This window comes from Monodelphis domestica, chromosome 1, assembly GCF_027887165.1.
Source record: "Monodelphis domestica isolate mMonDom1 chromosome 1, mMonDom1.pri, whole genome shotgun sequence".
In the NCBI taxonomy this organism is placed as follows: Eukaryota; Metazoa; Chordata; class Mammalia; order Didelphimorphia; family Didelphidae; genus Monodelphis; species Monodelphis domestica.
In genome coordinates, this window is record NC_077227.1 from 147,036,537 (window position 1) to 147,055,442 (window position 18,906).

Genomic DNA, 18,906 nt, shown 5'->3' on the forward strand with positions numbered 1-18,906 from the left:
CTGCATTGTGAGGTTAAAAGGTTTATTTAGTTGTTAAATGCCTAGCCTTAATTCAATTTAGGAAGTAAAGACTGAGAGTTTCTGCTGTGTTCATGGCACTAAAGAATGCTACATCTGAAATACAAAAAAAAAAAATCTGGATTTGAATTCTGGATCAACTACCTTAGTATATGTATTACTTTGGGCAAATGCCTTGACATCTTTGGGATGAAGTTTCTTCATCTATAAATTAATGGGGTTAGAATGAACGGTCTCCAATATCTTTTCCAGTTTTAAAATCTATGAACTATTCAATCTGAGTATTGTTAATCACAATGGGATATTTAAAAGAAGTGTAAGGCATGATTCCTGCCTTTGTGGAGTTTATAATTTTTTAATACAATTCCTATACCATCATAAATATTTTTGATTGATTAGTGAGACAAACAATACATAGGAAACATAATTATGTAAAGCACTGTTAAAAGTACTCCATCAATGCCAGATATTCATAATCATAATTATAATAATAAGTTTGGACGGAACAAAGCTGAAACCTAAATAGCTTTCAATAAAACATACTGATGAAACATCTGCTACAGTGGCCTTACAAATATGCACAGACATCTATCTGCCAGCCCATCAGGTTTTTTTCCTACTTGAAACCCCTTCTCTCTCCCATCCTATTACCTTTTACCTGGTGCTTATAGGCAGAAAGAGGAATAAAAACAGTACTCTATTCTATTCACTTGGTAAAAATCATTACTTACCCAGGACAAGTGATTTTTGGTAAAAATGAATTATAAGTCCAAAGGTCAGGAGCCCACACATGGCTTATTAACGATCATTTGCAGGCTGCTGTTTGCCCACTAACAGCAGCTGGTTGCCCAGTCCTCTTGATGGACAGGTCATAGACATGGTGCTGGTAGATCTGGCTACTGAATAGGCTTAGGTGTTGTAGGCCTAATAGTTCTGGGAATACTGGTTCACTGCACTAGGCTATCTATTGTGGGTTGTGTGGAAAGGGCTGACTCCTAGGTGACAGTAACTTCTTGAGCAGACTCACCTCTCCCCACCCCCCTTCATTGCCAAAGTGGAATAATGCCAAAGCTAGGCCAGACAAAGAGCCATGGAATCTTTGAGCTAATACAACCCAAGGCTCCTTATGAATTGTTAATGTAAATTCCAAAACAACAATGGCCTGAAGGCAGGTCAGACCCAGGTACATTTCACAAACCCTGTCCTTGCACAGAAAGCATATACTCGGAAAGCATGTGAAAATGAGTAAGGTCTTTGGAGATTCATGGGAAAACGTACATCACATTTCGTTTTTTGTTAGAAAATTATAAAAGCTTCTTCTAAAGGATTTTAGCCAATAGCACTAATTTATATTAAGTGGCAGTATGTAGAGCATGATATCCCCCACTTCCAGGAGCTAATGATATGAGTGGAACCTCACATTTAACCATTAGAGACCAGGAAAAGATAGTCTCTAATCAAGGGTTGAATTATGTGATTCTGACTATCAGAGCTATTGGAAAGCAGAGAAGAAAGAGATCAATGTGGGCTAAAATAGTTGGGAAAAGCTTCATGAAGGAGATGGAGACTGACTGAAGTAGGATTTAAAATATAAGTGGGATTTGAAGGGTGTCAGAGAGACAGAAAGCAGGGCATCAAAGAACTGGGATTCAAAACTAGATCCTCAGATTCCAAATCAGGTACCTTTTTGACCCTACAGCGTAATATGAAGAAGTAGGGGTGGTTGGAGCAGAGAATTTGGCTGCTTCTTAAGTTATGGAATACTTGGGAATCATAAGATCCTAGAGACATAAAATATCATGAGATCAAAGCTTTATTATCAGATCTTAGAGGTCATTTAGTCCATCCCTCTCTTTTTACAAAGGGGAAAATCTAAGGCCCAGAGAGATGAAATGATTGACTCAAGATCACAAAGGTAGTTAAATAGTAAGAGTCAGGATTTGAATGCAGGTCTTCTGACTACAAATCTAACTCCTTTTAATACTTTAATCATCAATCAACAGTATTTAAATGCCTTCTGTGTGCCAGGCACTATGCCAGGCACTGTGGATAAAAGTAATCTGTGCAGATGGCAGAAAAGAAGCACATGTGGTTGGATTAGAGTTTCACTGCTTCTTAAACTATGGTGTACTTAAATATGAAGATTTCCCCCTAAAGATCTACCCCTAGATGCTGTCTTCCAAATCCTGATTTTGAATTGTGTTGTGTTGAAGAAAGAATCCTAGACTTTAAAAGATCTGGGTTGTTTCCAATCCTGCCCCATCATTAAATGGTTGTTATGAGCTCTGGCAAGTGACTTGACATCTCCAGGATTCATTTTGCTCCTTTGTAAAATGATGGTATTGACCAAATGATCTTCAAAGAACTTTCTGACTCTTATAGTCTATGATTCTAAAAGTAGTAATATAGGCTGGGCAGATTTGGGGAGAGGATCAGAAGGAAATTATTCTATCATTGGGTCAAATAACTTCCTTTACCCTCCCTTGAACCTGAAAAGGAACCAGGCCAGGATTGATGAGGAATAGAGAATATGGAGAAGGTTCAAGATATGACAATAGGCTCCATTTGCAGCCCAAGACTTTTCTTTGTCAGCAAAAACACAGGTGGCATATGTGGTGTTGGGTTACTTTATTGTAATTGAAAACCTTGGTGTGAATGATCCTCTAAATGAATCTTTCTTTATTAAAAGAGCTCAGTAACATGCTGGAAACAATGGCAAATCATCACAAGGAAAAGACTAAGGAGCATGCTATCCTAGATCAATTTAGCTCACAGAAATCATTTGTTCTTTTACTTAATGATTCTATTATGAGTGGACTGGAGAGGTTGTATGTGTATTTCATATATAATATAATATGTTTATACTTAAAAGGCATAAATATATTGCCAAGAACAATTCTTTATTTTCTCATGCCTTATGTTAATATTTCCATTACTCAGAATGGCTTTTAAGTTTTAGGTGGCTTTTAAATGGCTAATTTTCAGCACAGCCATTGTACTGAAGAGTAATGATCAGAAGATTCACAACACAACTGAATCTAGACTCCAGTCCCCCTCTGCTCTCTGTCCAATGTTTGTCCAAAGACTAACCATAGAACTGCTACTATAGCTAGATGGACAGCATAGCCTTCTGTTTGATTTCTAAGGAAGGTAATAGACAAGCTGTATAGACACAAAAGTTTATTCCTCTGGAGAGACAAGATTGTCCATAAGTAAAAATGTGAGGTCCACACACATATGGCATTTTATGCTTTCCCAACTCTCCTCTCCATGTTCTCAGTTGACTATGGGGTTCTTTCCTAGCCAGAGGATCATATAAGTTAGACCTAGAAGGGATTTTAAAGGCTAATTAGAAACACAAATTGAAAACAACCTAATTTTACAGAAGAGGAAACTAAGGTACAGAGAGATGTTATCTGTTGTTGTGAGGATCAAACAAAGTGATATTTGTGAAGTTTCTGGCAGATAGTTGGCATTTAATAAATGGCTGTTCTCTTCATCCTCTCCACCCAAGGTAACTAGTATTTAAAAAAAATTTATTTTTATTATCATGCAAAACACTTCTATATTGGTCATTGTTGTAAGAGCACACTCATGTATAACCAAAACCCTAAAATAAAACCATAAATACACTAATGAGAACGACGACTCCAACAATTCTCTCTCTGGAGGTGAATAGCATTCCCTGTTATGTTTTTCAGGATTGTCCCAGATTACTGCATTGCTGAGAATAGCCAAGTTTTCACAGTTGATCATTGTTCAATAATGCTGTTACTTTGTACAATGTTCTCCCAGTTTTGCTTATTTTGATCTTCATCAGTTCCTGCCGATCTTTCCAGCTTTCACTGAATCATCTTGCTTATCATTTCATATAGCACAATAGTATTCCATTACCAATATGTACCACAATTTGTTCAGCCATTCCCCAATTGATGGGCATTGCCTCAATTGCCAATTCTTTGCCACTACAAAAAGAGCTGCTAAAATTATTTTTAAATAAGTAGCTTTTTTAAAATTATCTTTTGGGGATCCAGAAATACCAGTAGTGATATTACAGGATCAGAGGGTATGCCTTTGGGCATAGTCCCAAATGGTAACTAGTCTTTTATGCTACTTTCCAGGGTGCATATGGTCTAGTGGGTTGCTCTGCTCAGATGGTATCCCATAATCTAGATCTAACTCTTTCTCCATCAAGAAGATTGACCTAGCTTACTTCCAATTACCTCAGGATACTGTACTCTGCCTTTCAAGGAGAAAGCCAATTATTTGATATGGTATCAATAGCTTTTAACATGCAAATACTTTTCATCTTTCAGAGACACTTGAGTATCAGCCTGGTCATAAAGATGCCATCAAGGCCTACTAGACTATAAGCTATATGGAAGCATAACGTCTAACAAAGTGCCTTACACCCAATAGAATAATTGTTTGTTATATGACTATTAAATCAGATGACAACCCAATGGACTTCATTGCTAAAATTAAGCATTTTCATTACTTTGGGGAAATGATTTGGGATAGGGAAGCCCTTTGCTACTTCCTCCCCACCCCATCATATCATGAAGGCTAAGAGATCTATAAAGGCTAGGTCTGGGGAAAAGAAGTTCATTTTCAAGGACCACTGACTCCTGGAATATATGCAGCTGAGGTGAGAAAAACTGTTTGTTACTCTCTCCCCTCTTGGCTCACTGGAAAGGAGAAATTGGATTTGATGTAAGTGAAAAATGAACTGCCTTTTCCCTTAGCTGTAAAATCAAGCTGAAAACCATGCCAGGTTCCATTTGGGACTAGAAATGTTGATGTCTCACAGAGGAAGGATTTTTCTTATCTAACTGAAAGCAGTACTTGCGGGCAACCTTATTCTATCTGGTGATTTCTGGCTCCCTTTTGCTGATTTCAGGGTTTGGATTAAATTTTAGTATACCTTGGTGTTTAGGAGCAAGACCAGCCTTATGAATAGGCATGAGGCAGTTTAAAGAGACATTGAAAGACTCCGATGCTCCTAAATACTTCTCCTTTTGGTTCTTCCTGAATTCAGAAATTTTCCTATTCACCATTTCTATGAACTGAAACACTTGAAAACCCTGATGCAACGCAAATATTGTTAGGGAAGAAAATACTTTGTCATTATTATCAGTTACTTTATCAGTGATTACTAATATGAAACAGTGTGATACAGAGCTGCAACTGGCAATTTTGCAATTTTAGTAAGGAATACAAAGTCTACACACAAGTAACTTTGTAAGACAATTTCTATCTTGAGGATTGTGAGGAGGGTATCACAAGACAAAAGACCCAGGGTAATGAGGGGAGAAGGAGAGATCTTGGGATGGACCCTCTGTAGGCTACTATAACTAGAGAGGAGTGTGAGGTAGGCCCAAAGAATTTCTATAACTTTCCAACTTTAAGTATTCTTGGTAATCAAGTATCGTCTGGGTGTTTCTGCAAAAGGGTCCCAAATATGGTCCTGGTGTCCTGGACCTGGAAAAACCCTGATGTCCCCACCCTAGATATCTGGTGAGATATAGTTGAAAGACTAAGTTAACATAACATTTGATAGTTGCATAGCTTCTGAATCTCTTCTACTCTATACCTTAAGTATTAAGAATGATAGAAGTTCCAAAAAAAAAAAAAATAATAGAAGTGCCCATTTTGATGCAAGATAAAGCAACAGAGGCCAATGTAGTATAACTTTTTAAAAAGCCTATTAACTTTAAAATGAGCTTTAATTTCTTTTCCCTAAGTGCATTTATCAATTCAAACAGAGCATGCTAGAGATTCCAGTGAATAGCAGGATGTTGTTGATATATTTATTTTAATTCAGAACCTATTGAACTATGTCAGTGACTTGATTGAGATAGCATATACTTCCAACCTAGCAAAACTGCTTTCAATTGTACAAACTCTAAGCTTAAAGCTGTCAAGGAGAATCTAATAATGATAATTAAAAAAAAAAAAACCTAGTTTGGGGGCAGCTGGGTAGCTCAGTGGATTGAGAGCCAGGCCTAGAGATGGGAGGTCCTAGGTTCAAATCTGACCTCAGACACTTCCCAGCTTTGTGACCCTGGGCAAGTCACTTGACCCCCATTGCCTAACCCTTACCACTCTTCTGCCTTGGAGCCAATACACAGTATTGACTCCAAGACAGGAGGTAAGGGTTTTATAAAACAAACAAACAAAAAACCTAGTTCTCTTAGCACCTAATTCTTACAATGTAGTGTAATAGAAAAAGCTTGGGAAATTTGGGTTGGTTTCCACTTCTGTTTTGAGTTCTGCCGCCAGCTAGTTGTCTGACTTTTTAAGACAAGGCACTTATTAATTTCCCCTTCCTGGGCTTCAGTTTCCTCTTGTAATTTGAGAAGGTTGGACTAGATGGCTTCTAAGTTCCCTTCTAGCTATGATAGTTCATGATTAAATACAATCTGACAAACATCATACATGTCATTAGCCAGAGCCCTGAAGAAATGAGATGTAGGATAAATAGCTTATTTTGTAATGTTGGAGTCAGAAAAGATCTGGTACATGGCATTCTACCTGGGGAAGGTAGGCCAGGATTCTATGCCAGAATGGAAAGCACTCAGCTACCTCTAGCAACATTGGGCTATAGGCTCCTCAGATATCAGGAAGTAGGAGGGGTTATAGGAAAGATAATGTAGGAATGATTAATAGATTTTTCCTCCTTTTAAAAAATTTTTGCCCAAGGCCTGACTCATTCATTATTTATCTATTTGGGGAGCTCTTTCATACTGCCTATATAAACAAATTATTCCATGTATGGGGCAGCTAGGTGGTACAGTGGATAGCACCACATTTGGAGTCAGGAAGACCTGAATTCAAGTGTGGCTTCAGACATTTACTTCCTGTGTGTCCCTGGGCAAGTTATTTAACCCTGTTTGCCTCAGTTTCCTCCTCTATAAAATGAGCTAGAAAAGGAAATGGCTAACTGCTCTGGTATCTTTGCCAAGAAAATCCCAAATGGGGTCATGAAGTGTTGTATGCAATTGAAACTTCGATACAACAGAATTACATATATAATCTTTGTTATATCTTAAATGCAATTATTTATGGAAGTTTCTTTTTACATTGAATTAATGTTTTATGCTTTGTTCTAGGAAAGAAGAAACATAAAAGAAGACTAATGAGTTGTGGTTTTAAATAGATGTCTGAACTGGTGGTAGCTTTCTGGAGCCTTGCTGATGATGGGAGCCTAGGCTATATGCTTGCTGAATTATTTAATTGAATTAAATCTGTTATGAAAATAGATTTATCTATAAGAAAAATTACTGTTGACTATTAAAGCATATACTATAAAGAAATACACACTGTGCTTTATTGAACATGGGCTTCTTTTTTCCCCTTCTGAACTTATTCTATCCTATATTGTTTCAATTCCTTTGCTTATGATGGATTCTATGCTTAAAAGCCTCCATCTTTCTCCTTCTTTACTTGCTGGTTCCTAGTTGAATTCTAGAGTGTAGCCCTGGCGCTACCTCACCTAGGAAATCTTTCCTAACTCCCTCAGGCTTTAATGGTTTTCCTCTCAGATATCAATTTTCACTTTGCTTTGCAATACACCTATAAAGTTATTGTATAACACTGAGTATCATAGTTATCCATTTTGTGTCCTGTCTTCCATGCTAGGGTATAAACTCCTCAAGAGTAGGGATTATGTCTTTTTTTTTTTAATCCTTGTATATATTCCTCAGTACCTAGAACAGGGCCTTAACCACAAAATCAATCCTAAATAAATGTTTGTTGAATTGAAATCAAAACCATTTCCAAAATATTTTTGAGAAAGGTATATATTATAGACTGACTTATAAGCAAATAGTGTTATGCTTCCCCTCCATTCTATAGGTCACCCAGGCAAATGAGTATCTAGATAAACTTTGCCTCTCACATTACATAACGCTGAAATGATTACATGCCTCAGTGGCTTCATTTCAGATTTACTTTTTCCAGTGCCTCAGTAACATTTTCTTCTGTTTTTCAATGGCATTTCAAAATATGCCTAAGCACACATATATCTTTATCAAAATTCTTTTCTCTTTACTTGCGTATATTGAAAGACAGACATGAATCAGTGGGGTTTGGAGTTCTTATTCTTAATGGACCAGTAAAATTGTTCAAGATAAACATGAATTTAATAGTAATGGTGATGGAATACCCTGAAACTCTTTTCACAAGTAGGGAAATAAATGCTAGACTAACCTTACAACTGCTCATAGAGTTGATGACCTTTGTGATAGAATGCAAAGTGATTACAGATTATCATTGAGCAAGTATAAATTGCCAATTAAGAGGAAAACACCAGGACTATATCAAAACAACCAAGATAATTAATTAGGAAGACCCAGGTTGGCATGCACAGTCCTGGCTTTGGGTAGACTGCCAATTTCCATTAGAGTCTGGTATGTTGCCATTAGCAAGATCCCTGTATCAAACTCCTGAGCATTGCACAAAGATCCAAGAAACACAGATTAAGTTCCCAAGTTGTACTATCCTGCTGTATGACCCCTGGCAAATAATGTTCTCTCCTTGTGACTTAATTTTCCTTTCTATTCAATGGGCATAATAATCTCTTTTCTTCCATCAAAGGGTTATAGTGGAAATCAAATGAATAATGAAAATGAATCAATGAATATTGGAGTTATTATTCTTAGTTCCCTCACTGAATACTGAGTGAAAGTCCAGAGCACCTTGCCCTCTCAATTAGGGATGGCCTCGTTAGTTTGGGAGAGAGACACAAAAAGTAAGGAAAATGAATGTAGTGATTTCTACCTGTTCAGGGGTGAAGGGAGAATTTCAGTTAGTTCTAGTTCTAGGTTTTTAAAAAAAATCACATTTGAAGGGGTAGAGGAACATGTTCATTCCATACTATAGAGATTCCTGATCTTTGCTGGAAAAGACAAATATTTTAGTCAATATCTTCTCTATCACACTTCTTAGCTCTCCCTATTCCCTGTTAACATATGGCTAAAAGGAAAAACTATGGTTCTGAATGCTACCTACCCCATCCAAATGAGAGGCAGTTACTCAGACAGGTAGAACAAGAGTTAGGAATTTTACTGTCAAGAAGGAAGTCCATAAACTAGCAACTGTGATTGTCTTCAAGTGGTTGAGTTCAAACCTAACCTCCTTTACTGGGATTGTCAAGGAAGCTATAATTTTATAGTATAAAAAAGACAAGTTGCAAAATGGGTCCCAAAGGGAATGCCACTGGCCAAAGGTATAATCTCCAGACTGGGGCAGAAAATCAATGCCTACTGATTTGAAAGCCAATAAAAGAAAGTATATATATAGAAGCCAGGGTGGTCTACTGTTATTTACAGCCATGGTAGCTGCCAGTGTCATTATAACTTTACTATAATATTTGTGGAGGTGGTAGACATGCTAGGCATGCTGGCCCAAGAGGCCTGCTCCTCCCTTCCCCCTTAGAATAATAGCAAAATTTGCTCTGAATGAACACAAGCTAACAAAGTTCTCAAAAGAAAAAAATCCAAACTCAAGGTCCCGTTGGTACCCCCAAATCAACATATTTCAAACAGAACTTATCTTTCCCCTAGAAACTGTTTTTCCTTCTGACTTCCCTATTTTTGTTAAAGGTAGCCCTATTTTCCTTGTACCCAGTTATCCTGAGGTCTGAAACCTTAGAATCAGCTTTTAATTCCTCCCTCCTTCCCTCCCTCCCTCCCTTTCTCTCTCTCTCTCTCTCTCTCTCTCTCTCTCTCTCTCTCTCTCTCTCTCTCTCTCTCTCACATCCAGTTGCTGAGTCCTATAGGTTCTCCATAATATCAAATTGCTCCTCTTCTCTACATTTCTATTGCCACAAATCAGTTCAAACCCTCTTTACTTCTCCCCAGACTATTATAATAGCCTGCAAATGGTTTTTCCAGTCTAGTCTCTACCCACCCCAGTGCATTCTATAGATCACTTCCAGATTAATCTTCTTAACACAGCTCTAGTTACATTCCTCTCTTCACTACTCAGAAAAATGTTCAATAGATGTGATGTCCTGGAAAAGAGCAGCAGTTAAGAGACCTGAATTTTGATCCTGGATTTGCTTTCAACAGATATCAAATCACTTTATATATCTGGTCCTCAGCTTCTTTAATCTATTAAAATGAATGTACAAGAATAGATTAACATTCCATTAATGATGATATTATTATTCTGAGACCTTATTGTCTACCAAATAAAATTCTAACTCATAGATTGGCACTCAAAACTATAAGAATTCCAACCTAGCCTTCTAGCCTTGTCTCATATGCTCTGGTTAAATTGGACTATTCTCCATTCTTAATATGTGTGGGGCTTTCCTGGTTCTGTTTTTACTCATGTTATTCCCTGTGTCTGAATTACCTTCATCTTTACCCAATGTCCATCCCATAGTGTTTTTCAGGACCCTGTCTTTATAAACTTTCATGATCTATTCAGCTGAATATTCTATTCAGACTTCTTCAAAGATCTCATAGTGCTTTTTACCATATCTATGCTCATCTCAACTTCAGTCATCCTTGTCTTTGCCTCTCCCTTGCATATCATATACAACTAGGTGCCAACTCTACTTCCACAACTCTGGAAAGAATTCTCAGTCTGACATCTCTCTACCTAAGTTTGAATTCAGATTCTGTCACTAACAACTTAAGCATCTTTTTATCTTATCCCACCTCTCCAGGATGCTTTCCAGAGCATTATAGAGCAGGTCTTTACCACGCCCACAAACCTCTTCATCCAAGAAGCCCCCTGTAACCTTGGAATGCACACAGAGGAAGCACCCTCTGTCTCAGTAGCCTTTCCCTTTGGTTGGATGGCTTTTCTCAGAATCTCCATTTTAGGGTGACATCCATGCCAGCTATGTCTCATTCCTTTCCAGGCTACTCCACCTTTATTACATTCTCACACTTACCCTTCCATCACCTTACTTTTCAACTTCCTTTTATGTCTTCTTGCATTGAAATGTAAGTTCCTTGAGGCCTGGGACTTTCATTCTTTCTGTTTTTATTTGTATTTCTGGTGCTTTGTACCATACTTGGCACATAGTTAGGACTATAAAATGATTGTATAAAAAAAAAATTGAACAGCTAACAACCTATGCAGTCCATTTTTTTACATAGTGAAGTCTTTAAAAATAGCTGAGTTCTTATTTCCTTTTTCATATTATTGGATTTGTAGATGTCCTATTTACCCTTCTAGGTTGTATACTCCTAGAAGGCACAAATTCATAATGTCCTGTCATCTATCTTTGTTTTTCCTTCTATACCTAGTGCAGGACTTTGCAAGTAGATGATGCCTTAGTAAATTAATGTTTGTTGAATAGAACTGCCCCCCCCCCCAAGAGGAATAGTCATTACTGCAATAATGCATTTCGAATTACCTAGGCCATTTTAGTTACAACCCAGGTGCCTAATTATACTCTTGTGGCATTTCTGTAAGGCCAGTATTATAGAGGACAAACAAGGAAGATGTATGTTTTAATTTCTCTTAAACAAAAATTTGCTAATATCCTTATTTCTTATTGTTAAAAGGTATTTTATTTCTCTTCCTACACCTTGCACTTTTGTTGTGTGGCAATGACTAGAGAATGATGAATTAGGTGAGAGAAGGGGATGGGGGGTGGGTGGGAATGATCCAAAACTAGAAGAGGTAATGATGGTATTGAGCAGAGCACTGAAACTGGTATTGGTTTAGCATAAGTGGAATAATATGAGGGTAGTCCCATTGACTGCAGTAGCCAATGAAATGCCTACCATTAAGCCCCAATTCTTTTCAAAACAATAACATATTTCAATGTCTCTTTATAGCCCATCTCTTCCTAGAGATTGTTATTCAATCCTCCCAATAATCTTATGAAGTGAGTTCAACAGTTAACATAGTTTATAGTCTTTCTACTGACAGCTACTGCTTAGTGATTCTGGGCAAGTCTCAACCTCTCAATGTCCCTCGTTAGCTCTTGACAATGACATATTTAAGTAAAAATGAGCAATTTACTTTGATAGAGGGAGTTTCCTTGCTGTGAATTCCTTACAGCAATGAAAGAACAATTCTGGTCTAAAATTAGATCATGAAAATGAGGGTTAGAGAGATTAAACACGTTGGGGTGAGAATCAAAGCCAAGGATTCTCACTTCAAACCAGTGCCTTTCTATTATGATGCACAGTCTTTCTTTTGGCACTGACATGGTTATTAAATACCAATGTAAACTGGACAGCTATAAGTCATTAACATCTATACATTTATCAAGACATCAGGTTAGTCAGTTTTCTAGCTAGTCCCTAAAAGAATGGGACAAATGATTGGTTGTTTTTTTTTAACTTGGTGTTGCTAGAGGGTGTAGGAAACATTAGGTTTTCCTAAAGAGTAGGCCTAGGAGTACTGGAAATGATGGTGGTACCTTAGGCAGTTGGAGCATTGACTGCAAGGGATAGAGATGTCAATGAAAGAGAAATGTAAGGTCTCAAAAAATCCAATTTTCTACTTCACCATTTTTGCCATTGACTGACAACTGTAATTTTTAACATTTAATGACACTTTGCATTTACTGTATTTAAGGTAAACAAAACTAAAAGTGAAGCTTCTCTAGATTATTTAAAATATAAATATGGTACAGAGGAAATCACACTGATTTTTAGAATCAGAAAACCTGCCCTTGAATCATACTTTTTTTTTTAGTTATTACTCATATTTTTTTGGACAAATCACTAAAACCTTTCCTTTTCCATAAAGGGAGGGAGTTCAGCTCCAGGATCCCTTAGATCTCTTTCAATTCTAAATTCTATGAAAGTTTCTATTGATATGAATATCTAGGGCTCTCTTGTATCATGTTACCCATTTAACTCATCATACATTTAATCAAATGCCACTTCTATTATATATACAGCATGAAAAATTAGAAAGATCTCCCTAAATAGATCACATTGAACAAGTTTATTCTTTTCCTATTTGTTTTCTATTTGTTTTAAAGGAAGGCTTTAGCAAAAATTCCATGGAATATAACCAATAGATAAAACTTTGCTCTCCCTCTTCTCTTGAAAGTGCTTCCGTTGGCAGGCAGCTCAGATGCTTTTCTACAAACCCCTTATACCATCCCTGCAGCAATTCTGGGTACCTCCTCCAAATTGTAAAGTAGGGGAAAGCTAGATGCCAAAATTGTCATTATAAAAAAACTCTCTATTAAGCTGTTCAGGGCCTTTGAATTGATTTCCCAGTAGTCTGAATGACTGAACAACTTTCAAGTCAGTCAGGAGCCAAGTATCAGCTAGTTCAAGATTAACATGACCAGGATCAACCCCAGGCAAAATTGGGATACCAGTTAAATTTGTCTTTGGCGCCATGGCCTCCACATTATCTATTGCCTCCCTCTCAGTTGTTGGGGTGCTCCATCCTCTTCATTTCACATTCCCTATGTCTAATTTCAGCCCATCGGTATCCTCCCTTTACCATTTTCTTTAATGGGCTTTACATTGAAAACCTCACAGATGTAATCGAAGAGATTCTAGGCACTGATATAGAAAGGTCATAGAGCAGAAGGGATAATTATTATCTTACCTTGTGGCACTAGCAGTAGAGGCAGCTAGCAAAGGCTTCTCTGGCATAGGTTATAGCTGGTAGGGAAGCTATTTCTATTGCTTTCTGGGGAAACACTGTGAAACTTGATGCAGTAATAGACCTCACTCGGGTTTTATACAAACCAGATTGGAGGAAGTACTTTGTATCAATATAATATTATCAGTATTTTGGGCAAGCATGTATTGGGCTTTTTAAAAATTTTGATTAAGCTATAAGTGACATTTAACTTGATGTTTAAGGAAAATGTGAAGGTGGTGCTGCTAGTCACTCGATGTTGTGATTTGAAAGCTATAGAAAGACTACTTGACCAAAATTTCCCTTCCAAACCTTTAATCACACCTAAAATCGCAACATTGGAATCGTGGCTTTGGGCATAGCCTGGACATTCTTTTTGAAGTATCATTTCCAATGTTAAAATTATATCAGTTTTTATCACATGTCACTCTTGTCTACGTCCTTCCATAAGTTCCATACTAGGGGTTTACTTAATGTTCCGGTGGCCTTCCTTGCTTTCTCTTGACATGGTAAGGATACAAGTATAGCAGGCTGGCCATTCATCAGTTAGCCTTTGGTATGATTAGTTCATCTTTTTCACATATATATGTATAGAAAGAATTTCATTAAAGCATAGTATGGCAGATGGTTAAATATCTAAATTTTCTAAGGCAGAGCCTTCTACGCTTAGGGTCTTGAAAGTTTAGGTTAGGATTTGGTATTGGAGACTAAGAATCAGAAAGGAGTAAAATGGAGGTGTAAGGGAGAGTAAATAAGAAGTCAGCTGAAATAGAGATAAAGGCATTAATTTAAGTTAGACATTTTAAGAAGACTAGGCCTGTAGGAACAAACATTTTGCAGATTGGTAGAATTTGCTATAGATCAATTGGGAAACACTGAGCTGCATAGAACATTTCTGGGAATGGCAGGTCCAGGAGGGGAATCAAAGTGAAGACTCATGGGCAACCAGGAATCAAATAGAGGGCTCTAGGCACCTGGAAAGCAAGGTACATGGAGAGCAAGGTTTCTTAACCTTTTTCTGACACTCAGACTAGTGAAGTCCATGAGGCCTCAAAATGTTTTTAAATGCATAAAATAAAATATATAGTTTCACAAAGTAAACCAATTACATTGAAATACAGTTATTGAAATATATATTTTAAAATATTCATGGACTCTAAGTTCAGAACCCCTGCTAAAGATAAATTTTGTCCATATAATTTGGCAGGTTGTTTTTATTAAAAATTATCACTGGCATTACAAATTACTTCCTTCTACTCAGATAGCAAGTAAAAACAACTAAATTTCTTTTCATTCACTCTTCACTATGGCAAGCTGGGGAAAACGGTCCTTATGCTATGCATATGTATGACAGTACGATCAATTTCCTGGAACTCGGACTGTAGGCCCCCTAATACTAATTAGCTCAGGTGGTAAGGCTTTTACCACTAGCTATGTCTAATTTTAAAGCTGAAAAAGGAATGATTTGATAGGTATTGAATTGCCAGTAAGCTTGATATAATATAGTATATTATCATTGTGTCCACTACTTTTGGACAAAATAAAGATAAGATTTCACATTCAGTTAACTTTTAGGACACATTAGCATAGGAGAGTTTGTGACTTTCTTTTCCTAAAGAATTGTGTGGATTTATGGGGTTCCATTTTCTTAACTCTACCAAGGAAGACAAAACAAGAACAACAGAATAATCTCACAAGACATTCTTTCTTAAATTTTTCAACAGAACAATAAGAAAAATCTCAAATAATATAATACTAGGAAAAGGAAATTCATAGACAGTTTGACTTATTATTTTTTACTTAATTCAGAAAGAAGATTCCTCTTAGGATGAGCAAACTTGAAGATGTCTGAGTGATCTTCCTTTTTTTTTTCTACTTTTCAGTCAAATAGCAAAGCAATAAATGAGACTGTAAGGAGCAAAGTCAAACAGTTAACACCCAGAAGGCAAACAATTCAAATATAAAATAACCATAGCAAAGAAATGAGTTTCCATTTAAATTTGACTGAACCCAAAATCCACTATGAAGGGTGCCCAATTACTTTTATGCTAAAGGTTAATTACAATTTTCCTTATATTTAAAACCATTATAGGATAGTTTGTAACTTTATGTACAGTAATTTATTATTGAATAAACTCGAGTCTATACTCTATGATTAACTATGAATACTAATGCTAGGGACTCTTTCCAGATGATGGGAAATTGAGAGTGAGCTTGGTAGGCATAATTCATATAGTGCATCAGTTTGGCCATAAACTTCTGCATCACCTACTCCCTCCATTGCTGATGTAGTGTGTGGGAGGCCTGGCAACTTAAGCCATGGCCCTTAACAAGCTCAAATACTTGGAAAAAGCTCCACTCACAACAATGATAACAAAAGGGTTTTAGGAAGCATTTGAAATGAGGCATGTTGTCTGACTGACTAATTAAAGGGTATTTTAGGTAGTTGGTCTTTGGATAGGAACTTTGGCTTCTACATATATGATTGACCTTGATTCAGAAATAGTAAAATCCATGAAGAGAACCTTTTATAAACCAGAAGATTAAAGATCCCTAGTTAATTCATTTATTACACTTTAAAACAATCATTGTCTTTGTAATTAGTGAAGTAACACTCACAAAGGAAAAGTTAGTTTGAAGTGAAAATTGGATTTTTGCTTCCTTTCTTCCATTTTTATTTCCTGCTCTCCCTTTCTCTGTTTCCCTTCTTCCTTCTTCTTTTCCCCTATTTCCCCCCATTTTCTCCTCCCCTCTTCTTTCTTTTTTTTCTCTTTTTCCTTCTTTCTTCCTTCTTTCCTTCCTTCTTTCCTTCCTTCCTTCTTTCCTTCCTTCCTTCCTTCCTTCTTTCTTTCTTTCTTTCTTTCTTTCTTTCTTTCTTTCTTTCTTTCTTTCTTTCTTTCTTTCTTTCTTTCTTTCTTTCTTTCTTTCTTTCTTTCTTTCTTTCTTTCTTTCTTTCTTTCTTTCTTTCTTTCTTTCTTTCTTTCTTTCTTTCTTTCTTTCTTTCTTTCTTTCTTTCTTTCTTTCTTTCTTTCCTTCTTCCTTCCTTCCTTCTTTCTTTCTTTCTTTCTTTCTTTCTTTCTTTCTTTCTTTCTTTCTTTCTTTCTTTCTTTCTTTCTTTCTTTCTTTCTTTCTTTCTTTCTTTCTTTCTTTCTTTCTTTCTTTCTTTCTTTCTTTCTTTCTTTCTTTCTTTCTTTCTTTCTTTCTTTCTTTCTTTCTTTCTTTCTTTCTTTCTTTCTTTCTTTCTTTCTTTCTTTCTTTCTTTCTTTCTTTCTTTCTTTCTTTCCTTTCTTCTCTTTCTTTCCTCCCTTAATGCAGAGCTATACCAGAATTGAAATTAAAAGGAGTGTTGCCTGAAGGCATTGAGCCATTAAATGATTTACCTAGGGTCACACAGCAAATATGTGTCATAGGACTTGCATCCTGCATCCCCCCCCCCCCACTCTATCTGCCTGTTATCTGGTATTTAGACAAAATAGACTGATACAGTCCTTGTTTTGAATTTTTCTTTTTGATTCTGGTGTTTTAGTCATCTTTTGCTCACCACCCACTGTGAACCAGCCCAATTTGAGAGATTAGTCATTGTAGATCATTGCATCAAGCATGTTTCAAAGGCTTTCTGAGGCAGTCTAGAGTGTTAAAAATTGTCTACACAAGCTAAGAACAAGAAGCATCAGTGAGTAAAGAGATTAGAGAATCAGAGCAACAGTGACCAAATGAAAAGCTTTCAACAGCATCAAAAATCTTACCTGGTTGGGGCTGGAAAGTTTGATTTTTTAAAAGTTGGTAGAGATGGCTAACATGCATAGGAAGGCTGTTGAGCTCTGGGCCCCTGCCTCAGCTTTCTTTCCCCGTTCAGAAATTCTGCTCTCATTTTCCTCATCCCAGTAGAGGCGGGTGAAAATCCCTAAGGAGATGAGGCTCCCCCCTTTTAAGAAGAGAATTCCATATGACAAGCATGTGAGCCTCTCCTTTGTTTAGCTGGACCTCATGACTCCCTTTTGAAGGTAATCCTTTAGAAGTCTCATGACCTATCTCCCAGCCCAGCAGGCATTTTCATCTCCTGGTGGAAGGAGGCACAGACAAATCCACTCTGAGGATGCCTAAATCTCCAATTTGCTAAATCTCCCATTTTCCCCCTATCTCCCCCCTTCCCCCAACCTGGACCCCAAATTACTGTAAGAATACTGGACAACCAGGAAGACGGGTGGGAACTAACTGAACTTTTCCCTCTGAAGTGTTTTCTCAACCTCTCCTCTGCTAAAAATGTCTATGCTCTTTGCATAATTGAGACAATTGGATATAATAGTCCTTTCAGAGATTTTTCATTAGACTGGTAGTTTCTAGTCCTTGGAAAATGGGAAAGGGTAAGAGAGAAAGTGGTCACTTGGCAATAATTACTCCTAATTCTTTCCCAAATCATTTAAAGTTGGACCAAAACTTTCTACTGAAAGCAGTCACAAGAGAAAGTCATCCACATGTGAGGTGTATATCTTCATATCACACATGCATATGGTTTCCATTTGGCCAAGACTGAAATCTCAGCTGACTAGGTTAGAATTTTTGAGCTGGAAGAGACCTTAGAGATCATCTAGTCCAATCCCTTCATTCAACAACTGAGGGAACTGAGAGGCCCAAGTTGTTGAGTTTGTGTATCACCGCTCCTTTTGCTCTATTCTGCCACCTTATTTTCTCTCCCCCAAAAAGAGGAGGTGTAACATTGTGACAAGTAGATAGCAATGTATCAGGTTTTGCAAAACAATTACTCTGGAGAACAACCTTCCTAGGATCATATACAGATTCAGAAGATTATGGATTAAGAGCTAGTATAGTTCTTAGAGGTCATCTTGACCACCTCAGTCACTTTAAAGATGAGGGAATAGGGGCCTAGAGGAGGTAGGTGATTTGGGTCACTTAGGCAGTAAAAGGCAGTCAGAAATTGAATCTTGAATTCTGACTCCAAATTCAGGTTTCTTTTCCTTGTTTTTCTCCCATATTTTAGACTCTTCTATGTTCTTTAGAAGACTTGTCTAATTATTATCTTACCTCATTCATTTGGACATATGTATTCTGCAATATTTGTTTTTAAAAATCCCAAACAATCCAACCCACTCATTATTTTATAATCTTGTCTCCCATGTACAAAAATGCAATTATTGCATGAAGTGGTCCTAAAACATCTTCTCTTTCCACTCCACAATTTTCTCCCTAACTTACCCTGGTTCCCTTCAATATTACTATGAAAAATACTGGGAAAAATGCTCAGAAAAAAAGTATTTTAGGTGTATATGCTAATGTACCATGAAA

The 18,906-nt window shown here is 37.0% G+C and overlaps 1 long non-coding RNA gene across 1 annotated transcript; it reads right to left on the minus strand.

The window, feature by feature from the left end:
* Nucleotides 1-15,382: 15,382 nt before the first annotated feature.
* On the minus strand, nucleotides 15,383-17,803 carry LOC103092074 (uncharacterized). Its single transcript, XR_460572.3, has 2 exons — nucleotides 17,349-17,803; nucleotides 15,383-15,510 (listed from the first exon to the last, which is right to left on the minus strand). It is a non-coding gene; the product is annotated as an uncharacterized LOC103092074 (long non-coding RNA).
* Nucleotides 17,804-18,906: the final 1,103 nt, after the last annotated feature.